Consider the following 19,681-nt stretch of genomic DNA (forward strand, 5'->3'; position numbering starts at 1 on the left):
AAAATCTGAGAGCCCGCCAAGGCTAAGTGACTTGCCCAGGGTCACATAATTAATAGGTGTCTGAGGTGTGATTTTGCCATGGAATTTAATCATATTTTGGCCTGCCACTTATGTCACATGTAGCTGAGTCTTTTTCAGTAAAGAATGAGGACTGAGTTATTTTTTTAGTAATGGAATAGATTTTCATGAACAACCCTTTCTTTCATTTGATCATCTGACCAATAACAGAAAAGCAATAGCTGCTCACAGGTAGGTGTAGCTGCAAACGAGAGTAAGTCTTCCTCATCCTCGTCTTTGGAAAACCTCAAACTTGGCCTCACTGCAAGCACAGTGTGCCAGTGCCTGGCCCTTTATATGCACTCAATAGATGCTTTATCTATCTGTTTACCTAAAGAGAATGTCATTTCTCATCCCTTTTTATTTTCATGCCTTTTCAATGGAAACAAATCATGCTAAATGCGACATGTATGTGTTTTAGAAGGCAAAGACTTTTAAATGATGAAGGAATAAACCACTTCCCAGAACACATGCTACTCTGAAAGTAGAAACAATTTGCAAGTTATCAGTACTTTGAGTTTGCTAGCAAATAAATTACTAAAATTGCCCACAGACAAAAGCAGAGATTCCTAGCAGAGTGTGTTTGGAATCAGCTTATTTTTAAAAGACTTGGTTACTGATTTTGACTCTTAAAACGCATGGCAACAGTTTTTAATTAATCTCTAGTGGTACAGTGCAAAGGTCATCACTATTTGCCTTGGCTGTTGTTGTTAAATCATTTCAGTCACGTCCAGCCCTCCTCGATTCTATTTGGGGTTTTCTTGGCAAAGATTCTGGAGTCGTTTGCCATTTCTTTCTCCAGTTCATTTTATACATGAGAAACTGAGGCAAATGGGGTTAAGTGATTTGCCCAGAGTCACATAGCTGGTAAGTTTCTGAGGCCATATTTGAACTCAGGGCCTCCTGACTCCAGGGCTGGTGCTCTATTCATTGGGCCATTCTCGGGTCTATTTACTTTGGACAAGTCACTTAATATCTATATGCGAGGCCTTGTCAACATACAGCCCACAGGCTGCTTGCAGCAGCCAAAGGATTTCCGTTTGTCTGCGGAAAAATGTAGAGTTGCTACTGTGCATTCTCCTCTTTGTCCTGTGACCCGCAGCAACCAACCATCATCAGTCTGTCTGTAGCCTAACCCATCTGCAGGCCAAAGAGGTTCAGCCTATTTTAATTTTGGCCCCTACCTACTGTCAAGTTGTATAGGTCTGCTCTAGGCCTTAGGTTCCACAGCTCTAAAATAAGCTAAGGTCCTTTTCAGCTTTATAGCCTGCTTCTCTATAAATGAAATTTGATATAATGGGAAGAGCACTTGATTGGGAGTCTGGAAACGTGAGGTCCTCACCTGCTTTTATCAAGACATCAGGCAAATTACTTAACACTATGGACCTCTCTTCCTTCTTTCTGGGAATTCATAGGATCATAAAGTCCATTCTAGCCCAGCGCTTTCATTTTACAGATGAGAAAACTGAGACCCAAGACAGGTGAGATGACTTGCTGAAAGTCACACGGATAGTAAATATCAGAGGTAGAATTTGAATCCAGGTCCTCTGGCTTCAAAGACCTTACTCCTTTCACTATATCAGTCTGAGCTGGATAATATTCTCCCAAAGGCCCTTTCCAATTCTATGACAGAATTATATTCTTCTGGAAAAATTGTTTAGTTTTTATAAAAAATATTATAAAATATATTTTTATTAAAATTAAATGTTATAAATTAACATGAATTAATGTTAACATTAAAACAAAATGTTGTAATAAAATAGTTTAGTTTAAATTTTTTTTCTTGATTAAGGAAGACAATATTCTAAGAAACAATGCATCATTTCTTTTCTCAAACTAAATAGATCTCTAAGCCCTTCAGATGATTATTGGATATAAAGACAAGGGTTTACTTTTTTCATTCTGTAGCAGACTTTTGTTGTAGTGCATAAATATCTAGAAAATGCAGATAGCCAGTGCCATAGGTTGACCCAATTTGGAGTCCAAGCCAGCTGGCATGATTTGTCTGTCATACAAAGTCTTCAGAATGCTTTTATGTTTTGGACATGCTTATTGGAGAATACTCATCAGCATGTTAACTGCTAAGCCTATAAAGATTCAAATAAATTCGGTAGTCATATACTTAAAGTCATTGTAAGCAGAAACACTCCCAGAATTCCCTGCTTAAAACCCCCCACATATTCTTTCTTCTTAATCTTTTGCTCTAAGATATCAGTTAAGATGATACTATTTTATTTCTCTGGAAACTAATAGCAAATGCTTTTTCCAGTCCAGCTGTCCTCTCCTCTCCTCTCCTCTCCTCTCCTCTCCTCTCCTCTCCTCTCCTCTCCTCTCCTCTCCTCTCCTCTCCTCTCCTCTCCTCTCCTCTCCTCTCCTCTTCTCTCCTCTCCTCTCCTCTTCTCTCCTCTTCTCTCCTCTCCTTCTCTCTTCTCTTGTCTTCTCTTGTCTTCTCTTGTCTTGTCTTGTCTTCTCTTCTCCCCCTCTTCCCCCCCCCCCCCGTAACCATTGTATTTGGCCATTCTCCATTTTGGATTTTGAGAGGAAAACCAGAGGGAATATTAAATGGGTATCTTGAAGGAACATAAAAGAAAAAGAGAAGAGAAAATTCATATTTCCTGCATGATTTCTCCTGAGAAGAAAACAATCTTTGTCTTTAAAGAGAAAAATGGAACCTTCCTATACCTTGATATTTAGGGTCTCCTTTGTTATTCCAATGCTTTTCCCAAAAATCTTCATTGTGATGTGAGGACACAAATGATACTGGATATAGAATCTTTCATCCACAAATGGTTTTATTTAGGTGTTAACAAAACATTTTAACTAACCTACTAACCTTTGGGGAAAATGCTATACTTCTTGAAGTGATTTTGGGAAGCAAGTACCAGGGCATTTCATAAGTTGCATTATCCCTTCAGTAGTTTCTCTTAGAGAAGAAAAAAAAAGGAAGAGGAAGAGGCCTAGGAAAAGGGTGAATTCTGAGGTTAATACACACTAGAAAAGCAATGTCTCAATACTTTCCTTTTCATCTTTAACGGAGTACTTGAAAATGCCTCTGTTTCTCATGAGCTTCTATCGCTATATCATAAATCACATTTAGAAGATGGTATCTGTAAGGTGAAGGGTTTTCTTTATTATTGTTATTACTATGAATATTATCATTAATTAGATAAAGTATAGAAAGAGAAAATGTTTTATGAAATTAGAAAGTTTAAGGCTAAGTTGTTGACCTTTCAATAGACCTTTTTTTTCATCATGGACACATTTATTTTTTGCGTTAGTAGCGTTTTCTTAGTTATGGAGATAATTTATCCTGTTAGCTTTTCCTCTTCTCTTTTCAGTTCAAAAAAAGGTACATTATAGAAGTATTTTTTATGTTCATTTAGAAAGCAGAGTATATTTATAAACAGGCTTTTATTTATCATTGGAATGTTATTATTATTAATAACCAGGTAGTACCTTCAAGTTTGCAAAGCATTTTACATACATTATCTCATTTAAATTTTACAACAATCCTGTGAGTGGGTACCTTTTTATTTTCTTGTCCAGAACTGTAATTTCATTGGAGTCCAGAACCCCAGGTGAAGAAAACTCCCTCTAATAATATTGATTGGTGATTGCTTTGAAAGAAATATTCTTATAGAGTTACTAGTAAGGTACACTGTTTAGAGAGTTGACCTTAGAATAAGGAAGACCTGAGTTCAAGTTCTTCCACGTATAGTCAAGCTTAGTGACCCAAGGCAAGTCACTTAACAGCTCTGTTCCTCCAGACAACTCTCTAATAAGTTCTGTTATTCCAAAATAATGCTCCCAGAGGAAAGATCTCCTATACTGGGTGGCCTTTGAGATGAGTCTTGAAGGAAGTCAGGGAAAGTAAAAGGCAGAGGTGAGAGGATAGGTCATTCTAGGCATGGTAGATAGTACAAAAACAAAACCAAAAATGTGAGATGGATTGTCATGTTTGAGTAATTTCCAAGTAGGCCAGTATGAATAGATTTTTAAAATATGTGGAGGATAATAAAGTATGAGAAGACTGGAAATAGGGAAGGTCCCAGTTCTAAATTCCTAGCAGAAGACTTTATGTTTGATTTGAATGTAACCTTTGGCTCAAAGTGCCAGTTACATGGGACAGTCTTCTCATTGGTGGAGATTTATTACTCAGTGTTTCATGCCAGTTTGAAGGGCAGATGAAATTTATGAGAGCACAGAAGAAAGATATGCAGTTCTTCTGGCTTCCAGCTTCAAGAGAGAAGATGTGTCATTCCAACCTCCCTACTGGTTGCTGAAGAGAAAAAAAGACTCTGGGGAGAAGCTGATGTGAGAGGGGCTAGATATTATGTCCCTGTCCCCAGCCACTAGAGACCTAGAGACTTCTGGCAATTTCCCCTTGGGTGATAGGGACTCTGACACACTCTCCCTCCCTCCCTCTCCCTCTCTGTCTCCCTCTCCTTTTCCTCCCCCCCATTCTGTATGGTTTGTTTTATATTCTCTTATGCATACTTTACCTGATTTCTGCTTTGCTATCTATTTGGATAAATGGGTTTATTTGCTATTTACTATGGCACCTGGTGGGAAAGTGGTCAAGCCTTCCATGTAGAACTTGAGGCACTCCTTCCCCACTAAGGAATAATGATCAGGAGCTTAGCTTGAACCTAAAAACTGCTTCCCTCAGACACATAAAGAAAGTGGATTGATATAGTTCTAGCCCAGTATCCCTTCTCCTGAGGATAGCGGAGTGGCCGGCCTCTGGCCTGAACCTCCTGCTTTCCCTCCTGGCGGGTATCAAAGTCTTGTTTGGAGAATAATGTGGGGAGAAGATACTGGAAATGTTGATTCTTGCCTGTTTGCAAACCACATCTAGACAGACTGATGTGGATATACCCAACTTAACCGGATAAAAACAAAGCAGTCCCCCAGGCCCATGCCACAACCCTTTATATGTTCAATCAATCATTTGATAAACATTTATTAAATACCTACTGTGTGCCAGGCACTGGCTAAGTGCTGAGGATGGAAAAAGAGGCAAAAGTCAGTTGCCTTCAAGCAGTTTACAATCTAATGGGAGAGATAACGTGCAAACAAATATATACAAACAAGCTGTATACAGGATAAATAAAAAATAATAAATATAGAGAAAATACTAAAGTTAAGAGGGATTGAGAGAGGCTTCCTGTAAAAGATGGGATTTTAGTTGGAACTTATAGGAAGCCAGGGAAGCCAGTAGGTGGATCTGAGGAAGGAGGGCCCCCCAGGCTTGGGGGACATCCAGAGAGAATGCCAGGAGTCTAGAGATATGAGCTAGGAAATTATTGCAGTTCATTTATCAGGAGGTGGATGACATGGTTAACCCTACAGTTAAGAACAATCACCTTGGCATCTGAGTGGAGAATAGATTGGAGTGGAGTGAGGCTGGAAGCAGAGAGACAAATTAGATTTATATGAGCAGTAATTCTGATGCTTACATCTAAAGGATTATTAAGCATCCGAGAAGATCTCTTTGTCTTAAGACAGTGCTATACAATTTTCTTCTTATTTTGATATCTTAAAAGTCCTAGATAAAGGAGACAAAGGGGAAGATTCTAAGCCTACTTTCTGTTATATTACTCTAAGTGAAGGGTTTAAGTTCCAATTCTTTTTGTGCTTTCAAATAATAGAATGAAGAATTCTGTCATACTCAGGAGTATGACAGTTATGTGCCTGCTTATGTTGGGAAACTCTGACTGGTAATTCTACTTCTGCATCAATGGAAAAATTAGGAGGAGAGAAAGAAGGATTCAAGCTGAAGAAAGAGGAGAAAAACCTATGAAGAAGGAGATGTGAAGATGTGAAGATGGCATCATGAAGGTCAGAAGGTCAGAAATTTGAATTTGGGAGGGAGAAATTTAGAAGGACTTTAGGAAGAGGAGAAACAATTCTATTGAGGAAAGATAAACAACTGCAATGCCAAAGAGAAGTGGGAGTTTTCTGTAGTTATGAATATCGATATGCATGGACCACTCAAACAAACACAGATTTTTAAAAAGTTATGCCCAGAAGACAAAAGCAAAGGCATGCAATGGAAGAAGGATAGAAATGTGACCCGGTCCAGCATAGGTAGTATCAGTGGGGTAATGAGCTGAGGTGGCGAAGGACAATTAAAAGGTTTTTAAAACTATGTTGGGAGAAGAGTATAATCAAGGGTAAGATAGCACTGCTCCTTGGGCAGATGGGGAAGATGAAAACTGACAACAGCGAGAAGGCAAAACTACTGCATGTTGATTTTCCTTTTGTATTCTCCACCATGGAAACTGACCTTTGCACTGGAAATAATAGCACAAAAGTGGTTAATAAGATTTCTACCCAAGATAAGTAAGAAGATACTCAGTGAGCCCATAGTTATTCTTGGTGTATTCAAGTTCTTGTTCTGAATGAATTATATCCTCAGGCATATTATATACATACATATGTAATATATAAAAATAAAGATATAGACTTATATGTATGTTTGTGCTTACATACATACACACATACCTGGTCTCATATATATATATGCCTACAGTCTCCAAATATAAATTCTGACCTTCACAGTTCAGAAAATCTTTAATCTCCTTCTTCACAGTTTCTTCTCTTTTGAATCCTTCCTGCATTATATGCTTGCTAAGGTATTGTCAACAATATTTTAAAGATGATGAAAGATGAAAAAAAGAATGTTATTCCAGTTTTCTGAAAAGGGAATAAAATAGTTTATAAGCTGTTGAGCAGGGGCCTTGGTTTCAATTCTTGTAGAATGAATAATTGAATAGGTAGTTAGTCACTATCTAGAAAAGGAGCATTGTATCAAGAACAAGTCAAGGCAGATTAACCTTATTTCCTTGTTTGACAGAGTAGATCAGGGGAATGCTTTTAAAATAGTTTACCTAGATTTTTTTTATTAAAATATATCATATTCTTCTTGTGGAAAAGATAGAAAACTGTGGACTAGGTGATAATACAATTAAATGGATTTGAAACTAGTTACATCCCCTGACTCAAAGTGAAGTCAGTGTTTCAACATGAACTTTTTATTTTATTCTTAAAATTTAATTTAATCTTTTCAATTAACAAAACTCCATCTTCTCTTCCTTCCATTCCCCTCCCATTTAAAACAACATTATAAATACACTTAGTCAAGCAAAACAGATTCCAACATTGGCCATGTCCCCCTCCAAAAGCCCCAAAACATTTCATTCTTCACCCTGTGTCCACCACTTCTCTCTCAGGAGATAGGTAGCATGCCTCATCATCAGTACCCTGGAATCATGATGGACCATTGCTTTGATCAATGTTCTTAAGTGTTTCAAAGATGTTTGTCTCTATAAAAATTTTTTCTCTTAGTTCTGCTTACTTTAATCTGTCAATTTATTCAAGTCTTCCCAGGTTTTCTGGAAACCATTCTTTTCATCATTGCTTAGAGAACAATTGTATTCCATTATATTCATATGATGTAATTTGTTCTCCATTCCCCAATTGATGAATGCCCCCTCAGTTTCCAGTTTGGTGCCACCACAAAAAGAGCTTCTATTAATATTTTTGCATATAAGTATACTTTTCCTATTTCTTTAATCTCTTCGGAATATAGGCCTAGTTCTTAATAGTATTTTATTTTTTTTCCAATTACATGTAAAGATCGTTTTCAACATTCATTTTTATAAGATTTTGAGTTCCAAATTTTTCTCCCTCCCTTTTTTTTCTCCCCCTTCCCCAAGATAGCAAGCAATCTGATATAGGTTACACATGTACAATTATGTTAAACATATTTCCACATTAGTCATATTGTGAAAGAAGAATCAGAATAAAAGGGGAAAACCATGAGAAAGAAAAAAAAACTAAGTGAAAATAATATGCTCCTCTCTGCATTCAGACCCTATAAATCTTTCTGTGGTTGTGGTTAGCATTTTCCATCACAAGTCTTTTGGAATTGTCTTGGATCATCATGTTGCTGTGAAGAGATAAGTCAATCATAGTTGATCATCGCACAGTGTTGCTTTACTGAGTACCATGTTCTCTTGGTTCTGCTCTCTTCACTCAGCATCAGTTCTTGTGAGTCTTTCCAGGTTTTTCTGAAATCTGCCGACTCATCATTTTTTATGGAACAATAGTATTCCAATACATTCATATACCACAACTTGTTCAGCCATTCCCCAATTGATGGGCATCCCATCAATTTCCAATTCTTTGCCACCACAAAAATTGCTGTTGGTAAATATTTTTTGTACATGTGAGTCCTTTTCCTTTTTTTAATAATCTCTTTGGAAAAAAGCCTAATAATAATGGTATTTCTGGGAAGAGCTTAGTACTTTTCGGGGCATAGTTACAAAATTGCCTTTTGGAATGGCTAGACCAATTCATAGACCACCCACTAGTGCATTGTAAATGTAAGCTTCCCAAAGGTCTCCAGTAGAATGCTCCTGATCTATGCTCGTATTATTAGTAACATCTATGAGGGAATAGATAGCAAGTTCACCCAATTTGCAGATGAACCAAAGCTGTGAGAGGCAGCTCTCTAACATGCTGGATCACAGTTATGATCCATAAAGATCTAGAACATTGGACTGAATTTAGTAATATGAAATTCATTAGGTACAAATGAAAAGTCTCACAACTGAATTGCAAAAATCAACTTCATGAGAACAGGGGAATCTTGGTTAGACCAATTCGTCTAAAAAAGAATCTAGGTTTGGGTTGTTATTTTTTTTTAATTTTTGGATTGTAAACTCAATGTGAATAAGAAATATATGAGTGACTCCCCCCAAAACTAATGTGATTTTAGGATCATAAAATCATAGATCTAGTGCTAGAAGGGACTTTAGAAGGCATCTTCTTCAAATAAATATTCTTACAAATAAGGAAACTGAGACTCAGAAAGGTTATTTGCTCAAGATTACATGTAATAAGCTTCTTGGGCTACATTAAGAGAGTCATAGCTTTCAGAAGTAAGAAGTAAGGGGGTGGCAATCTCTCTGTATTCTGCCCTAGTCAGACCTTATTTGGAATATGATGTTCAATTCTGGGAACTGCAGTTGAAGGAAGACATTGATAGACTGAAGAGTGTCCAAATGTGGACAATTAAGATAGCGAAAGGTCTTGATTCCATGTCATGTGAAGATCAATTTAATGAACTGGGGATGCAGAAGAGAAAACTGGTGGGAGGAGGGGGTGGCAGAATAGTTGCCTTGAAATGTTTTTATGAGTTGAAATGTGGAAGAATTAGGCCTGTTCAGTTTGACCTTAGAGGTCAGAATCAGAGCCAATGGATAGAAACTGAAAAGTGCCTTATTTGGACAATTAAGTATTCCTGACAATCAGAGCCATTCAGAAGTGGAATGGGATTCCTTCTAAGTAAGTGAGTTCTTCCTCAGTTGGCTCAAGCAGAAGCTGTATGACCACTTATTGGGTATATTTGAGAGAGGAATTTTCTTTTCTTGGTTTGGATTAGATGGTTGCTGAAGCTTCTTTCACTTCTCAAGTTCTGTGACACTGCGGTATGAACTCAAGTAAATATAAATTATGTATAAAACATAGCAGTTTGGGAAGGGATAGTACTTACAAACAATTTGTAGTGTCTGGAAAGTCCTCTTACATAAGGTGATACTTAAACTAAACCTTAAAGGGAGTGGAATTGAGGAAGAAAGGCATTCCAGGTGTGAGGCACAGCTTGAGCAAAGGTTTGGGGAGAAGATAAAAAAAAGCAAGTGGGTTCATTTGGCAGGGATAATGGAGAATATTTGGGCGAGTCATGTGAAATCACCCTGGAATTAAAGAAAGGATAGCTTATTGTCAAGGGTTTTAAAAGACAAATAGAAGAGGTTGTATTTTGTCCCAGAGACAACAGGGAACCACTAAAGCATCTGCGATACTCTGACATCTGCTTTTTTTTGAAAACTGTTACTTTAATGTTAACAAAACCCTTCATTTTTAAAGTAAATGAATGCATTATCTTAGTTCCAAGAGAAAGAGTCTTTGATAAAGCTATCTGTCCTATATTAATGCTATCATGACCTGCCTCATCCTTAATTCATCCCCCATATTACATGTAAAAAAATAAAAGAAGTTTTAGAGTAATAGATCATAAACCTAGAGCTGAAAGGGTCCTCAGAGTCTATCTAGACCAACACCTTCATTTTGCAGATGAGGAAACTGAGTCACAGGGAGGCTCTGTGACTTGCCTAAGGTCACTTAAGTGGTAAGTGTCAGAGGTGGGATTTGAACCCAGGTCCTTTGACTATAGAGGGCAGTGCTCTCACTACTTTAGGTTTTTGCCTTTGTTCAAAAGTAAAGGCAGATAGATGTGCATGTCTATAATTTCATGCTTCAGAAGAACAATTGATTATGTGTTCAACAGTGTTGAAACAGCATTTGTGTGAAAGATCATAAGCCCCAGGAAAACACAAATAGAAACTTACCATATGGACCACTTGTAATTAAAGACCCATATTCAGTGATAAAGCCCACTTATCCTCCAACAATGTGGCTGCATTTTTCCTTTTTATTTATCCATTCATTCAACATTCCTTAAGTTCCAAATATATTACGTTTTACAATAGACTACTGTATATACACATGTAATTAAGATATGGTCCCTGCCCTCATGGAATGTACACTCTAGTAACAGACTGGGAGATGAGCTCACTGAGTCTGATGCACAAAGGAAAACCTGACCTACCACTTGAACCCTGGAATACTTGATTTATGTTTAAGAGAGAACGAGATTTCCTCTTTCAAGGTTATGGTCCATGTGACTGGGAATTCTTTCCTTTGAAATGTTTAACTAAGATAAGCCCTGCAATAACAGCCTGCATTCCATTTTCTCAGGAAAATATTTCCTAAGAAGTGAATGAATCAGTTGTCTTTTGCTAAATATTTATTTAAACGAGGCCCTGCCTCCATTTCTTCCTCTTTAACCTGTCATTTCTCTCTAGATGGTAATGAATCCAATCTGGATGGGGACTAAGGCAAAAGTTGGAATGAAAATAAACAGATCCAAAGAGAAATGAACCTGCATTTGCTCTAGGTCCCTTTGAGAGAAGTTCTCAATACCTTCATGCTGGAATACCAATGTATCTTTGAGCAGTATCCAGTTGGGATAATTCTCCATGACATCCTTTTGCGTTGACCTGAGTCTTGTGCTTACTTGTGTTTATTTTTTTCTTCTTTTGAAATTCTTGATTATATCTCAGCCCCACTCAGAGTAATGGTGCTGCTGCTTAGGAAACCAGAGGAAGGTGACAGGGGTGGTTAAGAGAAGCCTGCTAATTGTTCCTCCCTGAATACCCTGACAAAATTTAAATGAACATCTGTTTGAAGAATAGAGCTATTAAATCGAATGTTCTACACCGACAATGTGCCAGGCAGAATAGATGTACAAATAATGCTGTGAAATTGTTTAATTAACTCATAAAAGAGGAAGCCTCTGTCAAGGAAATGTATGTGGTGCACTCAGGAGGTATTTGACAGTTTTGAATAGCAGATGTGATCATGATTACGATTATTTTAGTAAATTGAGCCAAATTTACTATTTCTGTTGTTAAATAAGATGGTAGATATCATGAACCCTTAGAACAGAAGATAAACCTTTGTGCATAGCTAGTTCGTGAAAATGAGGCTTTTGTGCCTGTAGCTTTAGCATTGTTATTTTCAACTTTCTAATGGAATTTTTCCTTCGTAAGCACAATAGCAGTTTGTAAGTATATGCAGTATGATTATAAAGCCATAAGCCTGGTTTTGGTGTATAGCTGAAGGAAAATAGTGTCATTATTTTAAAGATACTGCATATGGTACAATGCATGTATTTTACAATTCAGTTCAATTCAGGGGAGGCAGTTTGAGTCAGTGATTAAAAAGAACACTGGTTTTAGAGGCAGAGAACCTGTGTCCAAATCCTGGTTCTGATGCCTTTGTCACCTTGGGCAAATCACTTAACCTCTCTGGGTCTCATTTTCTTCATTTGTAAAATAAAATTGGACTAGGTCTCTAATGCTCTAAATTTACAGTCCTATATTTTAATAAGCATTTCTTAAGCATTTCCTATGTGCTTGACATACTTGAAAATTTGCCACTTATTGGAGATACGATGACAAAAACAAAATGGTCTCTGCCCTCAAAGAAATTCAGTTGTAAATACAGAAAGTGGCAAGTAGTTCCTTAACTTTGTCTAGGAAATTCCATCTACTTATATGATATATATTATGGGTGCCATGGGATGGAGTGAGAATATAGTCATTCCTTAGGGTTTTCTGATCCTCTGGAATGAGACCAATGTCCTTAGATGGAAAGAACTGGCCCCAGTAATATTTTGTGTCAGATTTGAGTTTGATTCTTTAATTCTAGAAGGCTAGGTTTCACTACCCTCATTTTGCGCTTCACCCCCCCCCCCAAAAAAAATTCTGTAGCTGTGTTCCTTCTTCCCTTACTTCCGGGGCAACCAGAGCAACTTTACTGAATTATGATATCTATCTTGTCTTAGCTTAATTCAATACTCAGTGTGTGTCCCACCAAAGAAGGAAGAGGGTTAGATAAGTATAGAAACTTGTACCAATAGAAATGCCATACGTTGTTTAGGACTTCTCAAAAACAAGTAGCTACCTCCCTTTGGTCCGTGTACCCATTAATAAGTCCCATGACCCCTCCCAGCTCATGTCTTTTTTTCTGGATATTTGTAATTCACCATTAGCATGTGTGTGTATACAAATATACATGTATGTGTCTGTGTATCTGTATCATGCACCCTGGAATTAGGGATTTACAAGGTCAGCCTTGGAATCAGGAAGATCTGGGTTTAAGTCTTATCTCTGACACTAAAGGTATGACCTTGAATAAGTCATTTAACTTGTTGGTGTCCCAGACAGCTATCTATATGATTTGCTTCTCTGCATGGGTTGAGGGAGTTTTCATCCTGGGAGTTCTCTATATCAATGAAATCATAGATGTGGATAAATATGTACCCACCCACTTTGGAAATGGAGATCTCTTTTTTCATGAGGTCATAAAACTTCTCTTGTACCTGCACAGAGTTCTCACTCATCACCTTTTCCTTTTGTAAACTTTTCTCTATGTAATACCTGGTTAGATCTTATTTCCCTTAAAATCCCATTTATTTTGCAAAAGTAGAATTCTTAGTTTTGTGTTACCCATCTAGCTAAAGCTTCTCTGATATTGTCAGGCTAAATCCATGATTGCTTTTGATTTTTCCACCGTTTAGTTTGGGATGTTCCAGATATGCCTGTTCACCACCTTATTTGGTAATTACAAAATTATTATATTTTCTGCCTGTTGTTTTATATTATTCTGATTAACCAAGATAACTGCTGGAAGGAGATTCATTAAACAAATTAGCATGTTTCTCCATGAAACTCAGAATTAGTGTAAACGCCAAGCTTCAGTCTAATGAAGCAATTATTTATTTCATCATACTGAAAGGAAAAGACAGCTCACAGGCCTGACACTAACTTCAACGTGCTTTGGATGCAGAAAGGTGGTGACGTCTTTATGATTGCTCTTCCATGGAGGAAAGATCCTTATCATTTGCTGGGGGCATTGCTTTCATAGTATCTTTCCTTGGGGATGCCCTTAATAAATACTGACTGAGATACCCTGGGCCAGTCACTCATCTTCTTAGTGTCAAATATAGCTCTCTGACCCTACAAAGTACAGAGCAGGTGCCAATCTGCAGTGCTGAAAGGATTTTCTCATCACAAGTTTCCTAAAATATATAGTTATGTATGTAATAATAATAATAATATTAGCTAACGTTCATATGGTATTTACTATGTTCCAGGCACTGTACTAAGTGGTTTATAATTATTAACTCATTTTATCCTTACAACAACCCTGGGAGGTAGGTGATGTTATTATCCTCATTTTACAGAAGAAGAAACTGAGGCAAATGCAGATTTAAGTGACTTTCCCAGGGTCATACAGCTAGTAAGTGTCTAAGGGTAGATTTGAACTCAGGTCTTCCTGACTATAGGCCCAGTGCTCAATCCGCTTTACCACTTAGGTGCCATTTCTCTGTCTGAATGTCTGTCTAACTGTATGCAAGTATCTGTATATCAATGTACACATTTATACACAAATCTATGTGTCCTTGTCTATATACACATGCAGCTATTTGGTATAGTGGAGGCTTAGGGTCAGGAAGAAATAATTTGAAATCTAACCCAAGCCACTTACTGTCTGTGTGACCCTGAGCAAGTCACTTAACCCTATTTGCCTCAGTTTCCTCATCTGTAAAATGAGCTGGAAAAGGAAACGGCCAACCACTCCAGTAGCTTTGCCAAGAAAACCCTGAATGGGGTCACGAAGAGTTGGATGTGACTGAAACGACTGAACCACAACAACAAAACACACACATTGCTACACACAGCTATGTGAGTCTATATACAAACATGTACACATATATGCATCCACATCACATGCACACACATATGTGTATATAGACATTCATGCATATGTATGTGTGTATGTATGTGTATAGGTACGCACATCTATTCTTGGCAGGGGTAAATATCTTCTTACACTGTGTTAACTGATATTTCGATTTTCTCTAAAAGTTGCTCTTTCTTAAGTAAATCTGGTTTGGGGCAGCTAGGTGGCACAGTGGGTAGAGCACTGGGTCTGGACTCGAGAAGAATGGAGTTCAAATTTGGACTGATTTCATGGCTGTGTGGTCTGGGGCAAGTCACTCGAGCTCTGTTTGTCTCAGTTTCCTCATCTGTAAAAAGAGGATAATCATAGCATTTATCTCACAGACTGTGAGGATAAAATAAAATGGTATCTGTAGAACACTTAGTTCATTGCCTGGCACATAATAAACATGATATAAATGTTAATTATTATTAGCTGTTGTTATTTTGAAAGTCTAAGCACTAAGAGAAGAGAGAGAGAGAGAGAGAGAGAGAGAGAGAGAGAGAGAGAGAGAGAGACAGAAGCAATGGTTAACTAGAACGCACTCTATAAAGAGGACTAGGAAAGTCAGGTCCTTGGGTGCCTTGTCCGTTCAGGGAATAGGGAAAGAGAAGAGGTCCCCAAATCGACAATAAGAAGATAATTGATAACAGAGAGCAATAGGAATGCAGGAGGAAGAGAACAGCCCCATCGTTTCATCTGCATGCATTTCCTGGTGTGAAAACACCCACAAGTCAACGATCATACACAGCCGCACATATGTACTCTTCTTCTTATGGTCTTTTAGGAATATCCTCAGCTCAGCAGAACAGTGATTCCTATTCCTATGATGTTTGATTTAAAATGTTTAAAGATATATTTTGTTTTGACACGATAGACACTTCAAACACAATACGATAAATACCCAGACCTCCCCTTTCCCATAGCACACTGCCTGGAAACAGCTAAGCAAAACTATCAGAACAATGAAGACTGATAATACATGACAGTTTTTACTTTTGTAGTTTCCTGATTGTTGACATAATAGAACTGTCTTGAACTTGAATAATTTAGTAGCAATACCGTCTGTTGCATTTAATCTGAGTTTTGTTCCTTCTGGTGTTGTCTTTATTTGCTCTTTGCTTTAGTTGTTTATTGTTCTTTTGGGCACGCTTTCTTCATTTTGTATCACTTTGTATGACTTTCCACTTGAAAATTTGTCATATTCATTATTCCTTATGAAGTATTAATATTCTATTACACTCATATACCACAGTTTGTTTAACAATAATTCAATCAATGAGAACATATTTTATGGCAGATTTTCCATAAACAAAGCTTCTGAATCTTTTTCTACATGTGGATCTTTTTCTATTGTCATTAAGCTACTTGGAGAACCCCTAGTTTAAGAGAATGAAAAATGCAATAACTTTTTTTTCATAATTCTACATTGTCTTCCAAAACTTATAGTCTTCCAATTTATAGTTCCATTCATAGGGAATTAATGTGTCTGTCTTTTCCAATCCAACATTGAATTTCCCCAATTTTTTAATTTAAGTTATTTTAATTTACACTTCTCTGATAACTAGTGATTTTGAGTGTTTTTTTCAAATGATTGTTAATAGTTGACTTTTAAAAAAATTGTGTTGTCTTTGAGTTGTTTTTTCAGTCATGTCCAACTCTCAGTTATTCCATTTGGGTTTTTCTTGGCAAAGATACTGTAGTGGTTTGCCATTCCTTTCTCCACCTCATTTTACAGGTAAGGAATTGAGGCAGAGTTAAGTGACTTGCCCAGGGTCACACAGCTACTAAGCATCTGAGGCTGGATTTGAATTCATGAAGATGAGTCTTCCAGACCCAGCACTCAAACCACTTCATATTCTTTGAGTATATATCTATTAAGTAGTGGCTATTAGATCTTATAGATTTGAGTCAATCACACATCCATTTTATATATGAGCCTTTATATTTAATGCAATTATTTTTCTAAAGACATAGCTTAACATTTTTTTAACTTCTAATCCAATTCTAGATTTTATTCCTAAAAAGTTTTAATTTGATATTATTTATTATCTCTTTTATAAATTGTAATCTCTTTACTCTCATGGAAGCAGAGAAACTGGCCTCAAATCCTGCCTCTGATGCTTATTCCTTGTGTGATCTTGGACAAGTCAATTAAGCTCCCTGGGTCTGTTTCCTCATCTATAAAGTGAAGGGGTTAAACTAGATGGCCTCTGAAGTCCCTTGAAACTCTAGATTTATTCTACTTTCTCCTATACAAAATTGTGAAGACTATAACCTTCTGTTCTCTTCTAGATTTATTTTGGAGATGTGACTTCTTAGATTTAGATAATTTACCCATTGGGAATTTATTGTAGCATTTTATTAACATGATGGAATAAATGTTCAACATTTGATTTTGAATTATAAAGTGATGGGATTGACTTATACAGGTGACTTTCAAGGCTAAAAATCTTCCTTGAAGCATACCCAGGAACATGTGACAATCTGTAATCTTATGACCATTACCACTGTCCTTAGAATGGCATCGCCATTCAATACGGCTGTTTTGGAAACAGCTTCCTGCACTGTGAAGTATGGAGTAGTTACTCAGGGCTGTGCTGAAGCCAGCTTGAACCAGCTCACAAACTGAATGTTAAATTTTCAGTAGAGCATTTACACTACAGAAATCAGCAAATACTACAAATCAGAACTTGATTTATTTTTTTGTTGATTGTCACTCTAAACTTAAGAAAGCAATAGAGAAAATGTTAATATTGTAGATGAAACTTAAAAGTGTGTTTTTTCTCAAGGACCCTGTTGTTAATGTTTACCAGCACACTCCTGAGTCTGCTAATCAATGACGCGTGGTATCATATGCATAAGGTGTTCTTAGTAGCATTTTTTGTCAGAGCAAAGAACAAGAAACTCAGGGAGAGCCAGCATTTGGGGGAATAGATGAGCAAATTATAGCATGTGAATGTAATGCAATAGTGAACCCTATGAAATGACCAAAAGGATAGATTTAGGAGGAAAAGCACAATTAAGTGAATTTGTACGAATTGATGTAGAATGAGGGGAATAGTACTGGAGAAAAATATATACAATGGCAACAATATTGTGAAAGACAAAATTTGAAAGACCTAGCAATTCTTGTCAATATAATGATCAAGAAAGACTCAAGAAGAGTGATAACGAAACATTCTTCCCTCCTCTTATCAACTAGAGGTGAAAAATGGGGCATATATTTTCAAATGTGGCCAATATATGGATTTATTTTGCTTGAACATGATTATTGATTATAAGTGAAGGTTATGTTTTTAAAAGGGAGAACTAGGAGAGAGTAGAGGAATAGTTCTAATGATAAGAGAATCAACAAAGTATTTAAAAAGTACACAGAATGAGTTTCAAAGAGAAACACAAAGAGAGTAGCTTTGAGCTAACATGCTGAATAAAAGTCCTAAGTTGTACATTGCATCCTGGGCCATCTCCAGTCCTCGTGATGAATATCAGGCCACTGGACCCAGATGGCACTGTAGGAGAAAGTGAGGCTGGTGACCTTGCACAGCCACCCTTCACTCAAATCAGTCAACTGCAAGTCATGTCATCTTTTCCCTGATGTCATGGTCCTCTTCGAGAACGAAGGTCAAACACAACAAATTGCATGTAATGAAGATTTGTGGTTTTGTGTGTACAATCATCGTTATCATCGTTTATATTCTTTTTTTTTGTCTACAGAAATGCTCATAATTGCTGGGTTTTGTCAAGTTCAGAAAAACAAAAAATAAAAAGAAATTGATAGTATTAACTAGGCTACTCTCCCAAAACTGAGTCAACCTACAGAGAAAAGATTTTAAAATCCCAAAGGAGGGTTGGATGGAAAAATACTTATGATATCTCCTATGACAGTGTTGTGTAAGTCACTTTAGAAAGAGCCAGGGAATTGGAGAAACATATAATATGAAGGTCATGATTTATATTTTCTATGGAAGTAGTGAGGTTGAATATCTTCCATACTGGGGATTATGGACTCTGGTGTTCTTACTAGACCCAAGGAATATTCATTTAGAGTTCTCTCTTGGTTTATGGTATAAGATACTGGTTTGAACCTATTTTCTGTCAAAAATAATTGCTAATTTTCCCTTGCATTCTAATCAAATAAAACATCTTTCCCTCCTCCTCAAGAGTTCGTGATCTTTGGTTAATTAAAACCAAGATTTTTGTATATGTTTGCTTTTAGTTTTTCCTTAGTTAACTATGCTAAATATACTAAATATCCCACTAATATGTTTTTCTGTTTCTTATCTAATACTACACAGTTTTGATAATTTCTACTTTGTTACATAATTTGAGATTTTACTAATGTATAAGTCTGATCATACAACTCTCCATTCAATAAATTCCAACATCTTTTCCTTTCCTCTAAGATCAAATAAAAATTAATCTGTTTGGCTTTTAAAATTCTTCCCCAAATGGCTCCAACCTAATTGTCCAACCGTATTACATATTTTTCCCCTTTCATGCTCTCTGTAATTCAGCCAAACTTAATTTTTATTGTTTTGTGAATACAACACTCTATCTCTTGTGCCTGTGCCTTTTTAGCTCATTCTATCATTAAACTTCTTCCCTTGCATCTTAGAATCCTTTTTTCCTTCAAAACTCAGCTCAAATACCATACCCTAAATCTATGATATCCCTAAGCTACTAGTTATCTACCTACCAAGTTACCTTAATGTGCTTTGTATACATACATGTGTTTATATTTGTGTTTGTGTGTGTATGTGTGTGTGTGTGTGTGTGTGTGTGTGTGTTGCTTTCTCTGATATCACATACACTTCTTGAGAGCAATATCTATTTAATTTTGTGGTTGTCCCTAGCACAGTGCTTGGCACACACTAAATACTTAATAGATGTTCCTTGATTGACTGGTTGAAAGACATCTGGTAATTCCAAGTTGCCTTCATTCCTAGTCTTCTATTTGATGATTCTCTTCAATCATTAATCATTCCTCAATTCTCATTCCTCAATCTTATTCTTTTATAAATTTTGTTATTAATCTGTCCATTTCTATAAAATTCGTACTTTTATAATTTGCTTTGCATATTGCTAAACCAGTAGAATAATTTTGGTAATACTGTCACTTTTATAGCGTGTCCCTGCCACGAACATTTAATATCTAATTAATTAGTTGCTTATTTTTGGTGTGTGTTTATATATGTATATATAT

The sequence above is a fragment of the Trichosurus vulpecula genome, chromosome 2, assembly GCF_011100635.1.
Source record: "Trichosurus vulpecula isolate mTriVul1 chromosome 2, mTriVul1.pri, whole genome shotgun sequence".
In the NCBI taxonomy this organism is placed as follows: Eukaryota; Metazoa; Chordata; class Mammalia; order Diprotodontia; family Phalangeridae; genus Trichosurus; species Trichosurus vulpecula.